This window comes from Globicephala melas, chromosome 1 (assembly GCF_963455315.2).
Source record: "Globicephala melas chromosome 1, mGloMel1.2, whole genome shotgun sequence".
Classification (NCBI taxonomy): domain Eukaryota; kingdom Metazoa; phylum Chordata; class Mammalia; order Artiodactyla; family Delphinidae; genus Globicephala; species Globicephala melas.
In genome coordinates, this window is record NC_083314.1 from 46,035,054 (window position 1) to 46,062,107 (window position 27,054).

General features: G+C 36.2%; 1 protein-coding gene across 6 annotated transcripts in view; it reads right to left on the reverse strand.

The window, feature by feature from the left end:
• Window positions 1-27,054, reverse strand: part of TSEN15 (tRNA splicing endonuclease subunit 15) — a 269,598-nt gene that overhangs the window by 21,390 nt on the left and 221,154 nt on the right. For 5 of the 6 annotated variants that reach the window (XR_009563305.1, XR_009563300.1, XR_009563309.1 and 2 more), the window contains 3 exons: window positions 16,443-16,566; window positions 10,848-10,917; window positions 3,792-6,532 (listed from right to left, as the gene is read on the reverse strand). The gene's annotated coding sequence lies outside the window, so the exon portion shown is untranslated. Of the gene's footprint in view, window positions 1-3,791; window positions 6,533-10,847; window positions 10,918-16,442; window positions 16,567-27,054 lie in introns of those variants that run through there. The other variant, XR_009563307.1, reaches the window with a different exon arrangement.

Consider the following 27,054-nt stretch of genomic DNA (forward strand, 5'->3'; position numbering starts at 1 on the left):
ACCTTCTTTAGGACTTTGCTCAAATCTCACATTATCAGTAAGATTTTCCCTGATGGCCATATTTCAAATACCCACCTGGCTTCTATCTCCCTTCCCTACTTTATTTTTCTCCATGCAATACCTGAAATGAAAACCACACTGAATGGGATTAACAGTAGCTTAGACACCACAGTAAAAAGACATAACTTCAAATAAAAGGCAGAAGGGGAAAAAAAAAAACTGAGGGCAAATTGAACAAAACATCACTGTAGTGAGGCAATACCAAGCAGTCTAAAATTTGTGTAATTGGAATCCTAGAATGGAGGAGGAGAAAAAAAAAATTTGAAGTAGTAATGGCTGAAAAATGTCTAAATTTGATCAATATTCTAAAGTTGCACATATAGGAAACCCAATGAGCCACAGATTAAATACAAAGAAAGTCACACCCAGGCACATCATGACCAAATTGTCGATAAGTAGAAAACTGTAAATGCAGACAGGGGCCTGGGGGACCACAATATAGAGAGAAGAACAAAGATAAGGAAGACAACAGACTTCTTGTCAGAGCCAGAGGACAATAAAGTGGTATTTTTAAATTGTCAAAGGAAAAAAGTGTCAACATAGAATTCTATAAACTACAAACCTCTCTTTCAAAAATGAAAGTTAAATACAAGTTTTTTAAAGGTGAGTAAAAACTGAGAATATTTATTTCCTGCAGGCTTATGCTATAAACAATGTTAAAAGAAGTTCTTCAGAGAGAAGAATATAATACTAGAAGAAGTTTGGATCTACACAAAAGAATAGAAAGCACTGAAAATGTTAAATATGTGGTTAAACAGAGATACATTTCTCTCACGTTTAAAATCTCTTTAAAAGATAATTGACTGTTTAAAGAAAATAAGCATGTATTGTGAGGTTTATAACATATGCAGAACTAAAATATATGACAAAAATGTGTTTGAGGGGAGAAGTAGGAGTATACTGTTGTAAGGTTCTTAAAATATGTAGGAAGTGTTAGAAAATTATTGGAAGGTAGAAGATAAGAAAGATGTATGTTATAAACTGTAGAGCAACTGCTACAAAAGAAGTATATCAATAAGTCAATGGTGGATAAAATGGAATACTAAAATTTTTTTTTTAATGTAAGAAAGAGAGAAAAAAGGAGCAAAGGATAGACGGAACAGATAGAAAACAAATAGCAAAAGGGTATATTTAAACCCAACCATATTACTAATTGCATTACATGTAAATGACATGAGATTTCTACAAGAAGTCCACATTGCATAGAAAGATACAAAGAGAATAAAAATAGAAAAGAAAAAAAAAAACTGATCTGAAGAATGCTGGAGTGATTATATTAATATCAGACAAAAGAGATTTCACAACAAGGAATGTAACCAGGAGTAAATAATACTTTTAAATTTGTTTTATGCTTTGGTTAATTTCTAGAGTTTGAAGTGATTGTTTTTGACAATTTTGTTAAGTTTTATTATTGTTTTGGGGGGATAGTATTTTCTGAGCTTCTCACTCAGGCCTTCGGGAGGTTCCACCCCCTCCCTGGAGTGTTATAGGAATGATTGTTGAATATATTAAATGCCTTCTTTGCGTCTTTGATATGATCAAATTTTTCCCTTTTTGCTCTAACAAATTACTTTGATAGACTTCCTAATGTGCAACAACCTTTGCATTTTTTGAATAAATCCTATTTGTGTTGCTTTATTCTTTAGTTATCCTGCTAGATTCTATTTACTTTTTTAAAAAAGATTTTTTTGCATTTATATACATAAGTGAGATTACAGTCATCTATTTCTTCTTCAAAGTTTTGGTGTTAAAGTTGTGCAGGCTTTGTAAAATGTATCAGGAACCTCTGTATTTTTTTCTATGGCCCGGAATCATTTAAAAGATATAGGAACTAGCTGTTCTTTAAAGGTTAGATAGATTTCAGCTGTGAAACCAGTAGGTAACGTTTTCAGTGGAAGATCTTTTTGACCTTTCCAATGTCTTCTGTGGTAATTGGTCTATTCAAAAATTTTCATGCCTTCTTCTTGGGTTAATTTTGGTCATTTTTATTTTACTGAGAAATTATCCATTTCCTCTAGATTTGCAAATTTGTTGCCATGGAGTTTCATATCATTCTGTCTCATAATTTTTAAAAAACTCTCTTACATTGTAATTTGTCTCTTTTTTCATCCCTAATTTTTCATATTTTTACTTTCTCTTTTATTTTCTTTATCAAGTTTGCAATAGGTTGTGTATTTTATTGGTTCTTTTGAAATACCAGCATTTGGCTTCATTAATCATTCTACTAAATTTTGTTTCTTATTTTGTTAGGTTCAATTTTTTTCTCTATAAATTCTCTCTTCCTAAATTGCAAAAAAAAAAAAAAGTTTTAATAATCTTTTAAAATTTCCTAGATAGACAGCAAATTTTTCTTCATCTTTTATTTTTCTTACTTAAAATAATAAAGGCATTGTGACTATGCATTATTATTTTTTAACTCTGAATACATCTTTGTGTACCATAAGTTCATGTATGAAGTGTTTTCCTTTTCTATTGCTTCCTATAGAGTTTATCATTTTAGCTTTGAGATCTTCTTGACCTAATGGCTATTTAAAAATATGTTTTTACTTTCCAAGTAGTTAATATTTTCTACTTTGGCTCAACATTTCATTATTTATTCTTAATTTTATGGGTTATTAATAAACTTAATTTATACAGTTTTTGGATATTTATATTATTGATTTCTGTAAATATTTAATGGTATATGAAGACTGTATATTTCTACTTGAGATTTCCAAATTTATTCTAAAGATTTATTAATTTGAATTTGTTGATATACTGTTCAGTCTCTCCTTGTCTTTGAGTACCAGATTCTCTGATTCTGAAAGAAGTGTGCTGACTTCTCCCTCTCTAACTGCATTTTTTAAAAAAATTATTTATTTTATTTATTTATTTACTTTAATTCTGGCTGCATTGGGTCTTTGTTGCTGTGTGCAGGCTTTCTCTAGTTGCGTCAAGCGGGGGCTACTCTTTGTTGTGGTGCACAGGCTTCTCATTGGGTGGCTTCTCTTGTTGCAGAGCACGGGCTCTAGGCGTGCGGGCTTCAGTAGTTGTGGCACACGGGCTCAGTAGTTGTGGCTCGTGGGCTCCAGAGCAGAGGCTCAGTAGTTGTGGCACACAAGCTTAGCTGCTCCGTAGCATGTGGGATCTTTCCGGACCAGGGCTTGAACCCACATCCCCTGCATTGGCAGGCAGACTCTCAACCACTGCGCCACCAGGGAAGCCCTCTAATTGCCTTTTAAGTAGGTTCTAGAAGACTTGCTTTATGTATGTAGCTATTTTATTAGGTGTAAGAAAGCTTTTGACCATCATGACTTCTTGATAAATATTGTGCTTTTTAACCATCACATTATATTCATCTGTATCCCGTGCAGTACTTTTAACCTTATTTTCCACCTTGCCTAATTTTAATATTACCACTCCTTTTGTTTGTTTGCTTATTTGTATGCATTTGTCTTGTAACTCTGCCAAGTCTTTATTTTTAACCTCTTGAAATCGCTTTTTTGAAACGTTCTTACCATGGGTGGGTTCCTCCTAGGGTTTGTAATTGCTCCACTGTGACAGTCGGTGTCTCTTTTGTAAATATTTTATTAAAGTATATTATATACATAGAAAAGTGCATAAATCATAAGTACATGTATTTCACAGAATTTTTACAAAGTGAACACGTCTGTGACTACTACCCAGATCACAACATAGAACAATATCAGCACCCCAGATCCCTCCCTGAAGCCCCTCCCAGTCCCTGACCACCCAAAGTTAACCATTGTTCTGACCCCCAAAACCAGAATTTACTTTTGCCTATTTTGAATTTTATATAAATGAGATCATATTGTATATCCCCACTTGTATCTGGTTTCTTTGGTCCAACATTATGTTTGTGTATTTTTCCATGTTTTTGTGTGTGGTAGTGGTTTATATTTTTTATTGCTGCATAGTATTCCATGATGTGAACATACTAATGTTTCTTTATCTAGCCTATCATTGATGACCATTTAGGTTATTTTAACTTTTGGCAGTTACAAATTATACTGCTATAATAATTTTTGTACCTGTGTTTTTGTGTACATATGTATGCTTGATCCACCATTTCTATTCCAAAATATATGCCTCACAAAAATTCATAGGGCTACACACCTATGATATAGAGTTTTCTGTGTGTATGTTATACTTCAGTAAAATATTCACTTAATAAAAGGTAAAAGAGAGAGAATGCAAATAAGAATCAAAATTAAAAAGCAGAAATAAGGTCAGTCTCAAGAAAGATTTAAAAAAATAAGAAAAGAGTATTATAGCATTTGAAAACCTATATGTAATAGACAAATGCCAAGAAATTACAAGATGTCAAAATTGGCACAAGAAGAAATGGATAACTTAGATATACCAGTTAAATATCAATAGTACCTAATACTTAAATATCAATAACTACTAGCTAAAAGGGTGTCTAAAAGACAAACCGTCCCCTCAGATCTCAAGTACAGATGGTTTTTTACATTAGTATTAGCAACATTTGGAGGAACAGTCAATTTCTATCTTATATAAGTACTTACAGAACATAGGAAATGAATTGAGCAGATCATTCTGTGACGCCAGTGTAATGACTTTGGAAGTAGATAGGAATAAGACAAAAAAAATACACATAAGAAAATGATAGGTCTGTTTTACTTATGATCATAAATGTCAAACTCTACATAAAAGATTAGTTATCCTTCTTATCCCTGGAATGAAGGGATGGTTTAACATGAGAAAAGTTTATCAACATAATTCACCACATGAGTAGACTAACGTAAAACATTTATAATTGTTTATTAAAATATTATTAATCTCAATTGATGTAGAAAAATCATTTGATAAAACATAAATAAGTCAATACCTGTTTATGGTCAGTCTATCAGAAGAAAAGGAACTGTAGGGACTCACTTTAACTGAAAACTCACAACAAAAACTATACTTGTGGAAAAACTGAAGATGCAGTTACTTTAAAACTGGGAAAAAGAAAAAAATGCTATTATTGCTACTATGTAACATAAACTGGAGGGCTTTTCCAAGCAATAAGAAATGGGAAAAAAGAGCTGCAAGCCCTGGAAGGGAAAAACAAAAAGCCTTATTACCTGCATCTTGGTGGTGAGAAAGGACTTCCTAAAAATATTCAGAAACATAAATCATGAAGGAAAGAAAGGTGAATTCAATTTTATCAAAGCCAAAAATTCCTACTTAACAAGAAATAACATTGATAAAGTTAACAGACAGATGATACTTTGGGAGAAAATATTTTCATTGTCTAACATCATTCAGCGAATTATATCCAGCATTAGAAGGGAGCTTTTGCAAAAATCAGCAAGAAAAACACATAATCCTAGTGGGAAAAATAGGCAAAGGCCATGAACAGGCAATTTCCATAAGAGGAGACCTAAAGTGCTATGATACATATAAGATGCTCAAAGTCATTAGCTATCATAAACTTTCCATTATTTGAGTGATGAAATTCAGAAAGTGGGATAATGCCTAGGTTGGCAGGAACACTGGGTCAGGGATTATGGTGCTGTTATGCATTGCTGGGGGGGGACATAGGCTGTAGCCTTCTGGAGAGCAATTTGGGAGTATATTTTCAAATTAAATATACAAGATTACCCAGCCACTCCACTCTGAAATATATTGCAAAGCAATTCTCACATAAGTCCACAATAATGGGATGCTTATTGTTTGTGGTCGTCCAGAGTGGGAGCCAGGCTAACCTGGGTGTCCACTCCCCAGGGGACAGATAGTCAAAAAGTCATGGATGGACCAGAGAGTAATATACAGCAATGAGAAGATAGACTAGAGGCAACATGCAACATGCAGCATAAACGTATCTTCAAAACACAGCACTGGATTTGAAAAGAAGGAGAATGTGATTTATTACACAGTATCATTTACATAAATTAGAAATATATGTACACAAAACATCAATACACAATTTATAGTAAGACATAAAAATGAAACACATTAGGAAGAGGAAGTGCAAGTGGGGAATTTGGACAAAAGGAAATAAGCCAACCAACTAACAAACAAGTGAGGGATCTATGTTGATCAAAGATGATAATACACCACGTATTAAGGAGTATGATTGACACAACTCTCAGTTTTTGAGTTCCCCTTCCCAAACAACAGCAGCAACAATAACAAAAAAAGACAATAACAAGCAATGAGAGGTTGAAAACTGGCAGGGATGCCAGATCAAGTGATTTTGGAGGCTATAGAGAGGAGTTTAGCTCTCATTCTACATGCAGTGGGAAGAAAGCATGGGAGGGTCTTAAGGAGTGAGCGGTACCTCTTCATAGAGACCATTATGGCCACTGCAGGATGACCAAATGAGAGGATGCAGGGCAGCCAGGCAGGAGACTCTCATCTCAGGTAGGAGGTTGAAGATGGCTCAGATTAGGCTTGTAGCAATGGAGATGAGAGAAGTAGGCAGATTCAGGTTACATTTTGGATAGAAACCTAACAGGAGCTGCTGAGAAATTGGATGTTGATGTTGAGGGAAGGAGAGAAATGAAAAATGACACGTAAGCTTTTGTCTTTGGCAACTGGGTGGTGCCACTGACTGAGGCTGGGAAGATGGGGATAAAAAGGGGAAACCAAAACTTCACTTTTTCTTTTTTTTGTTCCATGTGCTTTTTTCTTTAATTGAAGTATAGTTGATTTACAATACTGTGTTGGTTTCAGGTGTACATCTAAGTGATAATAAGGTTTTTTTTTGCAGATTATATTTCATTATAGGTTATTACAAAATATTGGGTGTAATTCTCTGTGCTACAAAATAAATCCTTGTATTTATCTATTTTATGTATAGTAGTTTGTGTGTGTTAATTCTATACTCCTAATTTGTCCCTCTCCCCGCTCCTTTGGTAATCACAAGTTTTTCTCCTATGTCTGTGAGTCTGTTTCTGTCTTGTATATACATTCATTTGTATTATTTTTTAGATTCCATATGTAAGTGATATTATATAGTATTTGTCTGATTTATTTCACTAAGCATAATATTCTCTAGGTCCATCCACGTTGCTTCAAATGGAAATATTTCATTTCTTTTTATGGCTGAGTCATATTCCATTATATGTGTGTACCATTATATGGTACATATATGTGTGTGTACCATTATATGCCACACATTATATGTGTGTATCTTCCTTGTCTATTCATCTGTTGATGGACACTTGGGTTGCTTCCGTATCTTGACAATTGTAAATAGTGCTGCTGTGAACATTGGGGAATATGTATCTTTCCAAATTAGTGTTTTCATTTTTTCTGGGTATGTACCCAGGAGTGGAATTGCTGGATCATATGGTAGTTCTATTTTTAATTTTTTGAGGAACCTCCATAATGTTTTCCACAGGGGCCGCACCAATTTACATTCCCACCAGCAGTATACAAGGGTTCCCTTTTTCTCCACATCCTTGCCAACACAAAATTTCTGAGTTGGATCACTTAGCACGTTAAGTTTGAGACGTCTATTAGACATTCAAGTGGCGAGATCAATAAGGCAGTTTGATATATGGTCTGAATTCAAGGAAGATACACACTTGGGGATTGAATCAGTCTATAGAGAGTTAAATATCTGGCTCTAACTCCCAATATTTATGTCACCTTGGCCAAGATACACAATTTCTAGGTTTTAATTTGTTTATCTGTAACATTGCAATAGGATCTGCTTCCCAGGGCTGTTATGAATATTAAATCAGATAATACATCTAAAGAACTTGCCACAGAACCTGGCACATAATAAGTGCTTAATAAAGGCCTCTGTAACTAGAGAACAGGGAAGGGAAAGACAACGTCAGATGAAAGAGGTTGGCAGTGGGGAGACCATGTCAGAATTTTTCAGCTGTGGTAAGTAGCTTTCAGTTAGTGGCTCGTAGGGGCTTTTATGCCAGGAGGGACGTGACCTGGCATTACTAATAGTAGTGGCAGATCATTTAAGCATTAGCATTCAATATTGTTTTTTCAGACTGTAGATAAAGAGTCTGACACACACACACACACACACACAACCAAACAACTGAATTTAGAACTTTGATTTCAGGAGAATACACTCAGAAATTATAACAAGTGGAAGCATTTTTAGCTGAATGGCATTAGCATAGTCCGGACAATTCTTGCATCTGCAGTACCCACAAGGGCTCCTCTGCCAGTTTGGGCACAGGTCTATTCTTTACACTGAGTGTTCTTGAGTGGCAAGTGATTGGTGCTTAGGGACAGCTGGCATTTTATAGCTAAGCCCGTAGAGTGAAGCCTCAGTACTTTGTATTTATCATACTGCATTAGCACAGAGGCTGAAGTCACACATCGCCCAATATTTCAGAAAATAATCTTCATTCTGCTGCATCCAATGGCTTCTCTGTATCCAGTAAATGATGCAGTGTTTCAGAAAAGGTCACCTTTCATAGAACAATTATATAAGTATCTAGTTACTGCACAAAAGCTTGAAGTTGTTTAATTTTGGGGTTAGGAGTGCTACAGATCACCTATACCTTACCGTAAATACAATGAAGAACCATCAGTAGCCCTAATGCGGTAGCTGAGCAGGGCGTCCTGGTGGTTCTAATTTCACATTTCTCTTTATTTATAGACTTGCTGTAACAAGTGATGATGGACCTCCATAATTCAGCTGTTCATCCTTTATTGAGCCTATGAGTAGGACAATTATAGTAGCACATCTGGAATGCTAGAGAGAGAGGTTTCCATGAAGCACTGAAAACCCCCAGCAGCAACAAAAAGGGAATAATGCCCTTCGATCAGTTTTCCAGTTAACTGCTGCACAACAGAGTACCCAAAACTTAATGTTTAAAACAATAGCTTCTGAGTTATATCTCATGATTCTGTGCGTCAGGAATTCAGGCAGGGCTCAGCTGGGCAATTCTACTGCCCCATATGATGTTGTGTGGGGTCATTCAGTAGTACTCATGCAGGGGTTGTCTGGCCTGGAGGGTCTAAGACATTTTCACTCATATACTTTGTGTCTTTTGGAGAATGGCAGGAAGCTGGGCTCGGCTGGAGCCCTCTCCCACTCTATGAAGTTTCAGGGCTCTGAGCCATGTAGGCTCTCAAGCAGGGTATTTTGGCCTCTTGTAAGGCATCTCAGAGTTCTAAGAGACCAATGTAGAAGCTGCCAGCCTCTTAAAGGGTATCTCAGAACTGGAATAGTGCCATTTCTGCTTTACTCTATTGGTCAAGGTGCTCACAGGCCAGCCCACATTCACAGGAAGGAGAACTAGACTCCATCTCTTGGTGGGAGGAGTGTCAAGGAATTTTAATTCACACAGTTAGGGACAATTGTTTGCGTTGATGGTACCTGAATAGCCCTGAGAGGCAGTATTATCTAGTGGTGAGAGCACAGACTCTAGAGTTGGACGGCCTGGTTTCAAATCCAAGCCTTATGACTTTAGCTGTGTGGCTCTGTAAATTGTTTAAAAATCAATTTTATTGAGGTATAATTTATATGCAGTGAAGTGTTCTCATTTTAAGGGTTAATTTCTACAAATTTTGTCAAATTTATATACCTGTATAACTACCAACACTATCAAGATAAAGAACATTTCCATCACCCTAAAATGCTTCCTTGTACTGCTTTCCAGTTAACCTGGAAACCTCCAACCCAAGCAATCATTGATCTGCTTTCCTATCACTATAGATTAGATTTGTCTCTTCTAGAGTAAATGGAATCATACAGTATGTACTCTTTTGTATCTGACTTCTTTTACTTAGCATGTTTCTGAGATTCATGCATGTTTTGCGTGTTTCACTATTCCTGTTCATTGTTCAGAAGTATTCCATTACATGGATATACCAGAATTTGTCCACTCATCTATTGATGGACTTATGAGTTATTTCCAATCTAAGTTATTGTGAAAAAAGCTCCTAGGAACTTTTGTTTTGTGTATTTAATAATAATAAAATAACAAATATCCGTGCGGACATATGTTTTTATTTCTCTTCAGTAAATTCCTAGGAGTGGGAATGCTGGGTGTCACTAAGTATATGCTTACCATACAAGAAATTGTGAAAATGTTTTCATAGTGATTTTTATCATATTACACCCCATATCAATAATATATGAGAGCACCAGTTGCTCAATAGCCTTGTCAACACTTAATGTTGTCTTTAGCCATTCTAATGCATATGTAGGTACTTTACTATTATTTTAATTTGCATTTTTCTGATGACCAGGGTGCTGAGGATCTTTTTATATGCCCACTGACACTTTAATATTCTTTTGTAGAGTGTATATTCATGTTTCTTGGTCATGCTTTTAATATTTTCCATGCCACAGTTTGCTCATCAGAAAAATAAGATAATTGTAAGGTAATGTATTCACAGGTTCTGGGTATTGGGATGTGGAAGTTTTGAGAAGGCTATTATCCAGCCTTCCATACCAGCGAAACCATTGTAAACTGAGGTCTCACTCGTGGAGAAGCAGCCAGAAAGAGCCCTGTCAAGTAGAAAGTGGGAAATTGATTTGGAGAATTTCTGAACCTTCCAAGCCTTAGTTTTCTAAGCTAAGTTTAGTTTGGTAAATGGACAAACATGTTATTTACTGTACATTTTTTTGGCATGGGGGAATAAAATAAGAAAAATGTTTACCTATCCTACTCAAATTTCTACCCAGCACCCTTAATGCTCTTAGCAGACCACGGGCAAAGCTTGTAGCTGCAAATTTTAGTCCTGACATGTCTTTGAAGTCTCATCTGAGAAATTCATGTGAATTATGCATTATACTTAAAATAGATGTGTATTTGTTTTAATACAAAATAACATTTTAAATGTCTTACCAGCAGGAAAAATAAATTGATGCTCTTTATTCTTTGATCTTCTATTCCCCCATGACATCTATGATTAGCTCTGTTTGAGAAACAATGTTATATAAAAGGAAGCGCATTGTAAACTATAATGGGCAATGAAAATTCATATTATTAGATTCACATATCAAATATTAGATTCACATATCAAATTCACATATCAAATATTGAAAGCATCACATTCGTCTTAGCTCCACATAGTGAATCCAAGGAGAAAAATAAAAGGTATTTTCTTTAAAGTTAGGGAAAGCAGAACTCTACAAAAGTACATGATTCCTGGAATTTACTTTGTATTAATACAGTATGACATATTCTTCAAAGTATGGTGCAGTAGGCTTTTTCAGTTTGGCTGATTGCCAGGGAGGTGGGAGGTTCATTATTAAGGAGAAATATGTAAAGGGGAAGAAAAGCCAGTGTATGCAAGTGTGGGAGATACTGGGGTCTCTAGTCCCCCCATAATCTCCATAAACCTCTTAAAAATCATTTTTTGAGATGGTCAACTGATGTTTTCTCAGTCTTCTTTGAAATTTGTGCAGCTTCAAAAAGTGTCACTTTCCCTATCCAGAGCACCACTTTCTTTAGAAATTCCAGTGCCATCAGTTTTAAATCAATAAGACCAGTATTCACAAGGGCACCATGAAAGGAAGATCAGTGTTCCCTGAGACTCCTGGGTAATGGCAAAGAACTAGATGATTCTGGATATTGGAAGCCCTTTAGAGATTTGTGGAAGACCTGGGCTGTGTTTCCTTTGCTCAACTCTTAAAGTGGCCTTAGCTCTATTAACCCTTCTAGGCAGGAAAGCGAGGGAAAAAAAGCTTTCATCAGGGGCCCCAGAATTCATTTCCATAATTAACACCACTGGGGGAATAGCTCATCCACTTACAATTTCTTTTCATCTCCTTTATTTCTGTTAGAGAGTGTAATACAGACTTGGTATGTGGCTCCTTCTCAAGAAATCCTTAAAGAAAATAACACTCCTCCCGTCCAATAATTTTTCAAATGCGTGCTAATATTGTTGTTAAAAGAATATTGTTTTAACATGTAGAAATTGTGGAGCTGTGTCACAACAACTGTATCTTTTATTGAAAAAGTTACCATATAATTTTGGCAAATAGATGAGCTAGATAATATTCTAAAATGTGTAGTCAGGGTTTAAATGGCTGAAAAATTGAAGTCTAATGAAGATTTGTTATTGAAGGAAAGGAGGAGCCTGGGGAGTGCACACAGAATTGCTAACAGCGCAGTGTCAAAACAAGCATTCATGAAGGCTGATTGAGAATCTGTAGAATGAAACAAGCAGACACAGGCTTTTGTGGGTTCATGTGATTTAACAGCGATAGGGGGATCGTCTGGTGTAAGAGACAAAGACTGCTTCAGAAGGTAAAAATGAATAGCTTAAAGCAGAAATTTAAAAATAATATTCCTGCCAAATAACCCTTGGTGATTTTTCAAAATAAGAAAAATGTTGCATGTTTGTATTCATGTCATGTGAGAAGTAAAATTCCAATTCTTTTGTCTTCTATTTTCTACTAAATCATCAGTTTGCTTTTGTTTCCTTTTGGAAAAATGAACAAGTCCTCAAATGCTATGAACTCCATCCTGATTCAAACTCTATTCGCAAACAAAAGAACCTCCTTCACTCTTTGTCCTCCAATAACCTGACCCATCTGCTATTTTTACCTCTTAACCCTGATATGACTTTAGCTCTTAATTTGAATTTTTCTCACTTTGTACATGTTTTAAGTAAACTTGGAGATGTCTGCGTTTGGTTCACTAGTCACAGTATAATTCTGGTGACCCCTTTGAGCCTCACCTCAAATTTCCATTTATTCATACATCGAATTGCTTCTAAGGGTATGACATTTTGGACGTGATTAGAAGGCCAAGTGAAAAATATTTAATGATGTCACATGACAAGGCCACTTGGACAAAAGGACTTTGTACATGTGACTTCACACAATGGGAAATCATGAACTTTTCTCACCGTGTAAGTGGCATTGTGCCAGAGCACACTAAACTTCTAAACTTAGAAGCTACCCTCTGGCACGGTTCAGGAAACCTTTTCAGTTCTGATATCTGGGGGTTTTATACAAAAATATAAATTAACATTGGGAATAATTCATTATTTTTCATGGATTAAAACCAAATCCTGTTCAAGAACACGACTCTCTTGTAGGCTATAAATCTCATTCATTATTAACATTTTCTTTGTTTACATAATATTTTGTCACATATGGGAATATATGTAAAAGATAAGAGCATACCAGAGCAATAAGAATGGGAAAAAACAAGAGAGTAGGTTTCAACTTATTGTTCATTTAAGTTAATATTGTTCTTTCAGAAAACAACCTTTTTTTTTTTTTTTTAAACTTAAAAATGTATTTCTGAGAGCCCCACGGTATGCTCTGAACTGCGCTGGTGTTATGGAGCATATAGGGCACTGACACAACATAGAACATACTTTCAAGGAGGTTGGTCTTGTAGAAAGAGACAGTGTAATAAAATTAAGAAAGAATGGAAACCTGCAGTTAAATATCGTACGTCCGGTATTTTATGTACTTTATCTCTTACCTTCACAACAATCTTGCAAAGAAGATATTATCCTTCCCAATTTATGCATAAAGAAAAAGTGGTTCAGGATGGTGAAGCAATTTGCTTGGGGTCACTCAGCTAGTAAATTCCCAAAGCAGGATTCACAGTCAGGTGTTTCTAACTTTAGAGAACCAAGTGTTTTCCACTGTGCCCAGCTACCTCCTATTTCTAGTTTGTTTCCTAGAATGAGTCACTCAATCACTCCATGCATTAGTTTCCTATACTATAAAATACAGAGGTTTCTTTCCTGGAGTGGAATTTCACTCAATATCATCTTTAGACCAACCCATGAGGCACTGGAAGAGCAATCCCAGACAGACGTCTAGGCGGGGTCACGAGCCTCCACACTCAGGACCAGGGCCATCAGAGTGCCCTACATTCAATGGGGCACACACTGATCAAAGCATCTGGGTCCTGGAGGAAAGAAGAATTTGGATGGGCACAGAGGACACGGAGGGTTTTGTAGACTGAGAGGGTAGCCAGAGCAGAAGCATGGAGCCAGAGTCAGGAGGGATGCTGGCATGTTTGCTGGGTAGTGAGGGGATGGAGAGATTGGAGTGTGAGGGGCCTGTGTGCAGTGTGCGGAGGGGGTTTGTTGGGTCAAGATGAAGGAGAACCTTGAATGCTAGGTGTTTATGGTCCGCTTGAAAGGCTCAGAGAGCCATTTCAAGACTTTTGCCACATCCCTGTGCCACTACTTATGGCTTTAGATCTTGAACTTGATATGTCAGCTGGCTGAGGTGCTCAGACCCTGTAATAGAAAACAGAACTCTTGGAGTCAGAAGTATTAATGATTGGGTAGTGCCTGGCAAATAAAAAAGCTCACAAATTCATGGTAAATGAGTGAATAATGTCTGAGAGGCATGCAGATTTATTCAATTTTCCTGGAGGGTTAATGGATTTGCCCTGAGCTACTAATATCACCTGGTTCTCTTAGGCAAACTCTCTTAGACCCGTACGTGGGAGAGAGGGGCCTGGATGAGGGCACCTTGTGTGATTGTGAATGTCTTTCATCTGTGAGAAGTGACTGACCCATTTAGGGGCTCAGTCCGGGGCGGGCCTGATGACGGCCATGCTCTAGCCAGCCAGGCCAAAGGACCCGCAGGTGGGCATAACTGCTCAGTAGCATAAAGTGCCCAGTCAGAAAGCTGTGGAGGAGAACTAAATGTGGACCCCTTTGTTCTTTGGGATTCCCACAATACAAGGGAATATTTGAGACCAGAAGCCACAAAGACTCAAAAGCAAAAGCAAAATATTTATGTTGATGAGTTACAATGTAACTGAACAGTAGTTATCCAAGGCAACATTGAAACACAACTGTGGAGGAAATGGATCAAATCACTGCCCTCATGGAGTTTCCTTTGCAGTGGGAAAAGACAGATAATAAATAAACAAATAAAAATAATTTTTCAAAATATAAGGTCAGTTATCTCAGCATGTTATATCCTTTGCCTACTGTTTTGAAAGCCTCCTCTGTCATATATCAAGTTTCCATATATGTGCAGGTCTATAAATAAAATATCTATTCTGTTTCCTGGTTCTATTTGCCTAGCTCCGCCTACATTCTTGATTACTATAGCTTTAGAGTAAACTTTGATATATGATATAGCAAGGTTCCCAAATTAGTTTTCTGCAAAAGTGCTTTAGCTATCTTTATTCCATGTTCCCCAATTAGAATCAGTTTGTCAAATCCCATGAAAACTCCCTATTGGCTTCTGATTGGAATTACACTGCATTTATAGATCAGTTTGGGAAGAAACGACACCTCAATGACAATGAATCTTCTCATACAGGATTATTGTAAATTTCTCTGTTCTTATGTCTTTAATATCTTTCATTACATTTTTGTAATTTTCTTCCTAAAGCCCTTGCATATCTTTTATTAGATTTATTCTTTCTAATTTTTATTGCTATCATTCATGTTATTTATTTAAAAATTACATTTTCTAAAGGTTTATTACTGCTATATAGAAATGTAATTTATTTTAATATTGATATTTTTAATCTATCAGCTAACTTTGCTGAATTCAAATATTAATTCTGATACTTTTTGAGCAGATTCACTTGTGTTTCGTATGTGGACAATCTTCTCACCTTAGAGCAGTGGTTCACTCGGTGATTTTGTTCACAAGGGGACAGTTGGCCACGTCTGGAGACATTTCTGTTTGTCACAACTGAGAGTGTCAAAATTTTGTAGTCATTTACTAAGTAATTATTTAGTGAAGTCATACTTCACTAAATAATTAGGCCCTGTTTGAGAAGCTGAGTATTCAGTGGTAATCAAAACAAACATGTCCCTACCCACTGCGAAATTTAGAGTTTAGTTTATACCTTGCAAACAGAAAATATAACTTCTTTCGTAGTATTCATGGAAATACAGAAAGCACAGAAAGTAATCATATAATAGAACAGAATGAAAACAAAGCTCGAAAAGGCAAAAGTTATATAAAATTACTCTTTTACCACTATGCTATAAACATAGAATTCAATAATAAATGTTTAAACATTTAAACAAACAACTCCTTGCCAACTGGAGATATGTATCCTTAAATGATTTATGTATTTTTAGAAAAAGAATAAAAATAAGTCAACCTAAGACTTAAGAAGTTAGAAAAAGAAAAAAAGGAGCCACAAGCATAACAGAAGTAATTAATCAACATAAAGGAGACATTAATTACTTATAAAACAAAAAAACAGTGGAACTGACAAATTTTAAAAGCTCCTTATTTTAAAAACACTAAACAAAGGAAGGAAAAAGAGTAACTTTATGGTAGAGAAACTGACACACACTACTTCAGCCAGATGATCAAGGTCAACAGCAACAATGATGGGTCATGTTGTCAGTATGTATCCTTGAATGATGTGATGAGAGTGGCACTTTATCTCTGTGGTCCTTGTCCCCAAAACTCATAATCCCAGGCTAGTCATGAGAAAAACAGCTGTTAAATCCCAACTGAGGGGCATGCTAAATAATACCTGATCAGTATTCTTCAGACTGTCAAGGTCATTCAAAACATGGTCTGTCTGAGAAACTGTCACAGCCAAGAGCAGCCAAAGGAGACGCGACAACTAAACGTAAGGTGGTATCCTGGATGCGCTCCTGGAACAGAAAAAGGACACTAAGTAAAAAACTAAAGAAATCTGAAAAAAGTATGGACTTTAGTTAATAAGGTATCAACATTAATTGCGACAAATGTACCATCCTAACGTAAGATAGTAACAATAGGGGAAAATTGGATGGGGCATATGGAAATTCTGTAGTATCTTTGCCACTTTTCTGTTAATCTAAAACTTTGTGTTAGTGTCCTATTGCTACTGTAACAAATTATCACAGATTTATTGGCTTAAAATAATGCAAATTTAAGAAGTTTTGGAGGTCAGAAGTCCAAAATGAGTTTTAGGGGGGCTAAAATCAAGGAGCCGGCAGGGTTGGTTCCTTCTGGAGGCCCCAGAGGCAATTCTGTTCCTTGTCTTTCCTGGCTTTGAGAGACTGCCAGCATTCATTTACTTGTGGCTGCATCACTCCAAACTCTCCTTCTGTTGTCATGTTGCCTTCTCCTCTGTCTGATCTTCCTGGGCCGCTCTTTTAAGAACCCTGTGATCACACAGGGCGCACTCAGATAATCCAGAATAACCTCCTCATCATAAAATCCTTAATTTAATCATATCCGCAAAGTTGTATGATTGCCCTATAAGATAACATTCACAGGTTCTGGAGATTAGGACATTGACGTCTTTGTGGGGCTCTTATTCAGCTTACTGCACTACTCTAAAATTAAAAGTTTATTTAATAAAAACAACAGACAAATACTTAGAAAATCTAGCTGAGACAAAAAGGGAGCACACAATTAAATACCAAAGACCAACAGGAATATAACAAAAGATATGGAGATTTTAAGACCATAAGAGAGTAGTACCTATGACGATGAAAAAATACATTTCATTATCCAGATGAAATAAATGATCTTGGGGCAACAGGGTGTTATAGAAAAAAAATATTAGGAAAAGACCCAGGCATAAATGAAAATGTTGTCATAGAAGGCTTAGGGACAAGATGTTTTTATAATGACCATAGTTTCTATTTATTGTGTGCTAAGTGATGGACAGAGCTGGAATTCAAACCAGCATTTATCTGGTTTCAAAGCCCAAGCACTTTCACAGCATCATTTTGCCTCCTGTACACATATGGATCGCTCTTTTCATGCTTTCAAGGAACAGATTTTTCCTATTCTATGTAGTCTATTCCAGAGCATGGAAAGCTACCTAACTCATTTTTAACTCTTCAAAACTAAGGAGCACAGCCTGGAGAGGCAGGCTCCTCCCTCGAGCTGTATGATCTTAGCCTCAGTTCCTTATCTGCAAAATGTAGATAATGCTGTATCTCATTGGTAAATGTTGTAAGAAAATATAGGAGAAAATGTAGTGTTTGGAACATGGTATGAGCTTACAAATTTATCACAACTGCCATTATTATTATTAATAATAAAACCTAACAAAGACAGGATAAAAAGAAAAGAACTTATATATTTAAAAATTCTAGGGCTTCCCTGGTGGCGCAGTGGTTGAGAGTCCGCCTGCCGATGCAGGGGACACGGGTTCGAGCCCTGGTCTGGGAAGATCCCACACGCCACGGAGCAAGTAAGCTCATGAGCCACAACTACTGAGCCCTCGTGCTACAGGTACTGAAACCTGCATGCCTAGAGCCCGTGCTCCGCAATAAGAGAAGCCACCGCAATGAGAAGCCCGCGCACCACAAGGAAGAGAGTAGCCCCCATTCGACGCAACTAGAGAAAGCCCACGCACAGCAACGAAGACCCAATGCAGCCAAAAATAAATAAATAAAATTAAATTAAATTTAAAAAAATTCTAAATACTAGCCACTGGGACTAAAAAGAAATATTTGAAAAGAATAATCTACCATGACCAAGTAGAAACTATCAGTTTAGTTTAATATTATAATATTTATTGTTATATCATACTGAGAGGTCAAATAAAAAAAAATATGATCATTAAATTTTGAAAGGCATTAGTAAAGTATTAAAATCATTTCTGATGGGAAAAATATTTTTGTTATTTATGAATAAAGGAATAATTCCTTAACACATTAAAAAATGTTTTACACTGACAGCTCATATAATTTATTGCAAAAATACCAATGGAGACATTTCCATTAACATCAGGAACAAACCAAGAATGTCTGCTATTCTCCCTACAGTTAATTATTATTTTATAAGTTTTGGTCGCAGCAGAACAAAAATAAGAAGTGTGATTACTAGAAAAAAGAGAACAAAGTTATCATTGTTTGCAGATGATATCATCATATATCTAGAAAACCCTAGAGAATCAGCTAAAAAATAATTAGCAGTGAGTTCAGCAAGATGAATGAATATGTGTCGATGGATTTCAAACGCACCAGACACAATCAGAAAATATAATGAGGGAAAAATCTCTTTTACAATAGTAACAGGAATATAAAACACCCAGAAATATAAGCTTAATAAAAAGATATGTCAGACCTTTGACATACCACAGAATTAGACAAACATAAAGTAAGGCTTAAATAAACAGGAAGCCATAGAGTGTGTCTGTGTGGACTATTATAAATATATCAAGTTTACCCACATTAAATTTTAGGTTTAATGCAACTCAATACATTCTCAATGGGATTTTCCTTTGGGAGTTTTTCTGGAAGAATAAATACATAAGAATAGCAATGAAAATTTGGAAAGGAAAGCTAATGAGGCAGGGTGCAACTTGTCCTACCAGATAGAAGATATATTGCAAAGCTGCGGTAAAGAGTGGTACTTGCATAAGTATGGATCAATAAAAGACACTAGCCCTCAAAAAAGAAAGCTCCCTATTATGTACAATGGCTTGAGATGCTATAAAGTTGACCTCAAAACAAAGGAAGGGATGTCAATAAATGGAAGTCAATAAATGGAATATGGAAAATATTAGTCTAAGTCCTTACCTTATCCCATATGTCACACACAGTAATCAATACCAGTGATGTCTATATAAAACAATGTATATAGCAAATAAAACAACACAAATATTAGAAGCAAATAAAAATGACCCTCAGGAGGAAGAAACTTTCACCAAAGGACAGAATCAATAGAATCGGTGACAAAGTTTTAAATGCTGTCTATTAAAACTATCATTTCTTAAACAAAAAAGAAAAATAACATGGGAAATAATAAAATGACAAAGTTGGAAAAATGTTTGCCACTGATGATAGACAAAGAGGTAATATTTGTTTCTAGAGTTTTTATAAATCTGTAAGAAAATTACTGACACTTCCATAGAAATAATGGATAAAAAGACAAGGGTAATTTATGGAGGAATTATGAATGGTCAGTAAAGATAGGGGAAAGTTCAACTTTCCTGATAATCTCACAAATCTAAACATCATTTTATTTTAAAAAGTTTTATTGGAGTATAGTTGATTTACAATATTATGTCAGTTTCAGGTATACAGCAAAGTGAATCAGTTATACATATATGTATATCCATTCTTTTTTTTAGATTATTTCCCATATAGGTCATTACAGAGTATTGGGTAGAGTTCGCTGTGCTATTAGTTTTCTATTTTATTAAACATCATTTTACCTATTTAATTGCCAACTCAGGGTGAGAGATGGTCAGGTGGTGGATACTGTTAGGTAACCTGGAAGGAATGTCTAGTGTTACCATCTTCCTGGGGATGTATTTGGCAGTATGTTTCAGGAGCCCAAAAACCTCTGGTCACTTGGCCCAGGAATTCTTCTAGAATTCTGTCATTAGAAATGAAAAAGAGATGTGGACAATGCTTTTTGCACAGCGATATTCTTTACTTTCTATTTATAATGTCAAAAACTGGAAATAAGTTCAACAAAAATTGTATTGGAATGGTAGACTATGGTATATTGATGATTCTGAAAAATTCTGGTTTTGAAGAACTTTAATTATATGTAAATGTTCACAATATAATTTGTTTGTTTATCTTCTTTTCGGCCACACAGCATGTGGGATCTTAGTTCCCCAACCAGGGATTGAACCAGTGCCCCCTGCATTGGAAGGGCGGAGTCTTAACCGCTGGACCACCAGGGAAATCCCTGACAATATAATTTTAAAGTAAAAGTGTAGAATTCAAAAGTGCATCCAAGAGAAGTTATATCTAGAATTTAGGGTAGGCTATTTCAGTTGGAATCTTTATTTGCATTTTTAATACTTCTTGTTTTCTATAATAAGATGCATTGCTTCCATAATAAAAAAAATAGCATATGTGGGTCTATGTGTATTTAAGGTACAATATGGGTAGTCAGTATCCTCTTCAAGAAATTAATCAAACTTTGGAAATTAGAAGTAGATTTTGTTGATATTTCCAGACGTTTTTTCTTTTATTTTGAAACATACACCCTTCTCTCTCTCTTTCCAAACTTGTTCTGCTTTCACCAAGAAACATAGTCATATATGCAGTCCCTTATACTTATCCCCACTCCCCATTTTATTCTTTAAGAGAAAGGAATATATTTAAGTTTGGCTTTGATTTTTACAAGTTTGTTAACAGAGTTTAAGATTTCATTTTGCTAAAAATGAAAAGATGTTAGTGACAGAATCATGCTTTGTTGCCTAGGTAGCAAAAATGATAACAACTGTATCAAATATAGACCTATGCCTAAATTAAAGTGGTATTTCCAAATGGTTAAAGAATTAAAAGACATGGAAAAAACTGAAGAGAATCAGGTAGTAACTTGGAATGAAGAGGAAGTACTGAATAGATACTGACATGAACAGTTAATATCATACAGAAATCATAGGGATAATCCTCACTAGAGCATCTTGCAAACACAGTTTGTTAATTTTTATATATTTCTATAATACATAGAAAATCGGAAAAATATTGGAGAATACAGAGATAAAAAATGATCACCAATAATCCTACTATCTATTTAAGTGGAGTTACTTCTGATTTCTATTCTCTCTTTCTCTACCTGCAGCCTCCCCCCAGCATGTTATTTTTTATTTTTTATTTTTTTTATTATTATTATTTTTTTTAACATCTTTATTGGGGTATAATTGCTTTACAATGGTGTGTTAGTTTCTGCTTTATAACAAAGTGAATCAGTCATACATAAACATATGTTCCCATATGTCTTCCCTGTTGCGTCTCCCTCCCTCCCACCCTCCCCATCCCACCCCTCCAGGCTGTCACAAAGCACCGAGCCAATATCCCTGTGCCATGCGGCTGCTTCCCACTAGCTATCTACCTTACTGCGTTTGTTAGTGTGTATATGCCCATGACTCTCTCTCGCCCTGTCACAGCTCACCCTTCCCCCTCCCCATAACCTCAAGTCCGTTCTCTAAGAGGTCTGCGTCTTTATTCCTGCCTTACCCCTAGGTTCTTCATGACATTTTTTTCTTAAATTCCATATATATGTGTTAGCATATGGTATTTGTCTTTTTCTTTCTGACTTACTTCACTCTGTATGACAGACTCTAGGTCTATCCACCTCATTACAAATAGCTCAATTTCGTTTCTTTTTATGACTGAGTAATATTCCATTGTATATATGTGCCACATTTTCTTTATCCATTCATCCGATGACGGGCACTTAGGTTGTTTCCATCTCTGGGCTATTGTAAATAGAGCTGCAATGAACATTTTGGTACATGACTCTTTTTGAATTTTGGTTTTCTCAGGGTATATGCCCAGTAGTGGGATTGCTGGGTCATATGGTAGTTCTATTTGTAGTTTTTTAAGGAACCTCCATACTGTTCTCCATAGTGGCTGAACCAATTCACATTCCCACCAGCAGTGCAAGAGTGTTCCCTTTTCTCCACATCCTCTCCAGCATTTATTGTTTGTAGATTTTTTGATGATGGCCATTCTGACTGGTGTGAGATGATATCTCATTGTAGTTTTGATTTGCATTTCTCTAATGATTAATGATGTTGAGCATTCTTTCATGTGTTTGTTGGCAGTCTGTATATCTTCTTTGGAGAAATGTCTATTTAGGTCTTCTGCCCATTTTTGGATTGGGTTGTTTGTTTTCTTGTTATTGAGCTGCATGAGCTGCTTGTAAATTTTGGAGATTAATCCTTTGTAGGTTGCTTCATCAGCATGTTATTTTTAAAGATACTTATTCAATACTCTAAATAAAATTTTTTACCACAATTGCTTTTCAGAATGAACTCTCTGGAAATAACTTTGGTGTTTGCACCCTAGTGTAAATTCTTCTCCAGTCTCTCATCTGAGAGTTCCCAGTGTAATCGTTGGCTCTCCGCATGGTCAGCTGCCCATTCACTCAATCTGAACGTGAATGTGAAGCAAGTCAGAAAGAGAAAAACAAATATCGTATAGTAACGTATACATGTGGAATCTAGAAAAATGGTACAGACGAACCAGTTTGCCAGGCAGAAATAGAGACACAGATGTAGAGAACAAACGTATGGACACCAAGGGGGGGAAGCGGGGGGATGGTGGTGGTGGTGTGATGAATTGGGAGACTGGGATTGACATGTATACACTGATGTGCATAAAATGGATGACTAATAAGAACCTGCTGTATAAAAAGTAAAATACAATTAAAAAAGAAAGTGAAGTCTGCCTGTTGACAAGACCTACATATGCAGATGTGGCTTTTATTGCTCCTTTCTTAAATATGAAACAAAGATTTACTTAACAAGTATTTATTAAATACCCACTTGATGCTGGGCACAGTTCTTGGCATGCAATAGTGATCAAAAAAGACCAAAATTCCTGCTCTGTTGGAGCTTACATTCTAGTGATGGAAGAGGAAAAATAGGAAACTATTCCATATTTTAGAGATTGATATGTGCTACGGACAAAAACATTTGGGTGTCAGATGGTGACATTTGAGACACTAGAGAATCACAAATTTCCTATAAAAAAAGAGCCTACTGGATGCCAAGAAGAGTTAGTGGATGATGATACACACTTAGACTTACCTGTGTGAAATTCTGGATGTGAGGTCATAAGGTTTCCCGCAGCAGGGGCAGGAACAAAGCGGTAGGAGAGAGGGCACACACAAATGGGTAGAGCCAGATTGGCATCAAAATTTTCAACAATAACAGTGTTGCTAAAGTAAAATGAATCAATGTCTTTGAAGTAGGAGGGAAATTTTTTTTTCAATCTAGAGCAGAATTCTCAACCAAATGATCAGTCCAATAATAAAACATATTCAAATATACCACTATATTGGAAGTCTACCTCTCATGTACCTTTCTTAGGAAGTTACTTGAAGATGTGCTCCTCAACAAATTGAGGGCATAAACTAAGAAAGAATACTGATGGAAAAATAAGTTTAGATGTATCCAATAGAGGAAATATAAACCTGTATGTGTGTGTGTGTGTGTGTATATATATATATATATATATATATATATATATATATATATATATATATATAGGCATGCAGTGATTAAATTCACTAAAGTGTTACGGCGCTGTGACAGAAATATGTTCAGTGTCCAGAAAGGACACCAAGGAAGAAGTGGTTCATTCTGCTTGTGGAAAGTTAAATTCCACAAACAGGAATTTACCTGATAGATAGAGTGAGATTTCTGCTGCCTTGAAGAGGAGTTGATCTTTGTATGTTTGAAAATACAATTATTCTCTTGTATGTCCAGCCTAAGGAAGTAATCTTAAATAAAAAGAATTAAGCAAAAAACAAAACAAAGAAAACAAACAAAAATCTTTTTTGGCGAATCAACTTTGAAAATATCTTACAGCATTTCTACAGCACCCCAAATTCATCACTAATATCAAATAACTCTTGAACTAGTGCGATTTTTTCATCAGTATATTGGAGGTAATAATGCCTATTTTAAGGATTATAGTGAGAATCAGAAATAGAAGTAGAAATAATTCTTAGCCTACTCTCTGAAACTTACTGGATGATTATGATGGTGATGAAAATTTGTGTATAAATCTTTCCACTGGTACAGAAAATTCAAGAGTGAATCCAATACTCTGTACACAGATGACACTCCATACATGGGGAATCACAGGAGCCCAGAAAGCTGGAGCTGGCATGTGCCCTAGAGACCAGCCTCGCTTTTTCACGTTATTGTGGAGGAAACTGAGACACGCAGAAGTTAAACGATTTGCCAGAGAAGTCTGCCTGGAGCCTCAGAACCTTACATGTAAGACGCTGAAAAGAGATTTGTGTGCCTTGAGGCCAGGGACGCTGGTGAATTTGAGAGCCCTTCACTTTTCCTAACTTATTTAAATAATGTGTCAGCAAAGGCCTGCTTACAAATCAGACACAGGGTGCTTCAGGGGTCTTTTCTCTTCTCCTGAAATGAGTTATTAGGCCAACTGGTCGTAGCACCCATTGCTCTAGGAGCTGAAATCAGAATAACCAAAACTCACACCTTGGGGTACAAACACTGCTTGGATCAAAGTGATGTTTTTCTTCTTTTTAGCATTATATATTGGCATTAGGCCATTTCCTCCTATGTTTCTATAATGTACTATGCACTGCAATTGGTGAGGGGTTCACGGAGACATTAGTGGTATACTAGAACTTGTAGAAAGGAAAATATTATAAATCCTACTATCACCTTTTCTCTCGCCATATCTGACAAAGAAGGAGGAAATTAATTTCAGTCAGTATTAATTCAGGGTCTTTGAACTCATGGGCATGGCTATGATGTCATTACAGTACTGTAGTCAAAGGTAGAAGCATTCAATAAGTGTGGGTCTGCACACACATCCTCTCTGCCTTTCTCTCACCCTGTGTCCCCTTCAAGAGGAATTCTGCCTCTTGTATCACTGCCTCCTTTCTCCAATGTGCTAGAATTACTTGAGTTTACATTCTTTGAACTTGAACTTCTTCAACTCTAAGTGTGGGATATTAATATCTTCATTAGTGGTTTGCTGGGATAATTCAATTAGTTAATCTAAACAGTAAAAGCTCTTGGCCCAAAATAACGTATATAACATGTAATAAATACTATTTACCTTCCTGTCCCTCTTTCCTTCCTTCCTCCCTCTCTCTCCCTTTCTTTCCTCCACCTTCATGCCTTCCAAATACACTGATCCTACTCCTAGCATCCTACAGCGATCACGGGTCACACAAGCCACAGTTCCTACTCTTATGGCGCTACCTCTTCCATTCTGTAAACTAGAAGAGAAGCTTCCATTTAGAGGTTTGGACCAAGATCCTTCCATCTCTAAAATTCTACAATTCTTTTTATGGCTTCAAACCATTCAGTGTTTGTGGTAGACGTGTTTCTAGGGACAGTTTGATTATAAAAAGTTTTGCTTTGGGAGTTGGGCTTTAAAGACCTTCTGATCAAAATCACTCATTCCCTTTTTTAAAGAGAGAATTAGAGAGCTGCCTAGGTTGGGAAGAACACGCATTTCCCACAGTGATTTTTCACAGTGTTCTGAAGGCAAGAAACTAAGATTGATTTATATCACTGCATTTTCTAAAGAGGAAGATGGATGTTCTGTGTGCTCTTTTTACCTACAGCAGGTTTAGGGTTGAAACAATTCTTTTTTTTTTTTTTTTTTTTTTTTTTTGCGGTACGCGGGCCTCTCACTGCTGTGGCCTCTCCCGTTGCGGAGCACAGGCTCCGGACGCGCAGGCTCAGCGGCCACGGCCCACGGGCTCAGCTGCTCCACGGCACGTGGGATCCTCCGGGACCGGGGCACGAACCCGCATCCCCTGCATTGGCAGGTGGACTCTCAACCACTGCACCACCAGGGAAGCCCGAAACAATTCTTTAAAAAGATATATGTCTTGAGGACAAACCTGGAAGTTTGGCGTAAGTGGATTGTATTTGTACCAGATTTTCCATTATTTCAAATTCCCATTAAACTATACAACATCGTTCAGTGGTATTTAGCATTTCACTATTCTCTTCCTCCTAAGATTTGGAGATCTAGAGATACAAAATGAAATGAACAAAAAAGGGAGAATTTCTTAGGAATATCTTTTTAACTAGAAAATTATTTAGTTAGGCTACTACTATGTTTCTTTGCAGCCATTTCAGGGAAAGAACATAGACTCAAATGTATCATGATAGCAAAACAAATATCTTGAAGGTGGGAAATGAAAGGGGGCAAGGGAGAGAAAGATAGAGAGGAAGGAGAGAAGGGAGACAGAGAAACCAATGAATGAAAACGGGTTCTTTCCTAATCTCACAGCCATAAAAATCCTGAGCCATCGATAGCCAAAGCTTTGTTTCAGGAAGACTTTTAAACTCACAGTAAATATTATTTACCTTGTCCTCACAACGGGTGACTCCCTAAGTTAGTGTCGGAATAAAAGCGTGAGCTTAGGGTTTGGGTTAGACGATTGCTCTTTTCTTTTAAATTGAAGTATAGTTGATTTACAATGTCAGTTTCAGGTGTACTGCACAGTGATTCAGTTATATAGATATTCTTTTTCAGACTCTTTTCCCTTATAGGTTATTACAAAACATTGAGTATTGTTCCCTGTGCTATGCAGTAGGTCCTTGTTGGTTATCTCTTTTATATTTAGTAGTGTGTATACGTTAATCCTATCCTCCTAATTTAGGCTGTTGCTATTTAAATGATGCAAAAAATACAGAGCCAGGAAAGGATAATAAACAA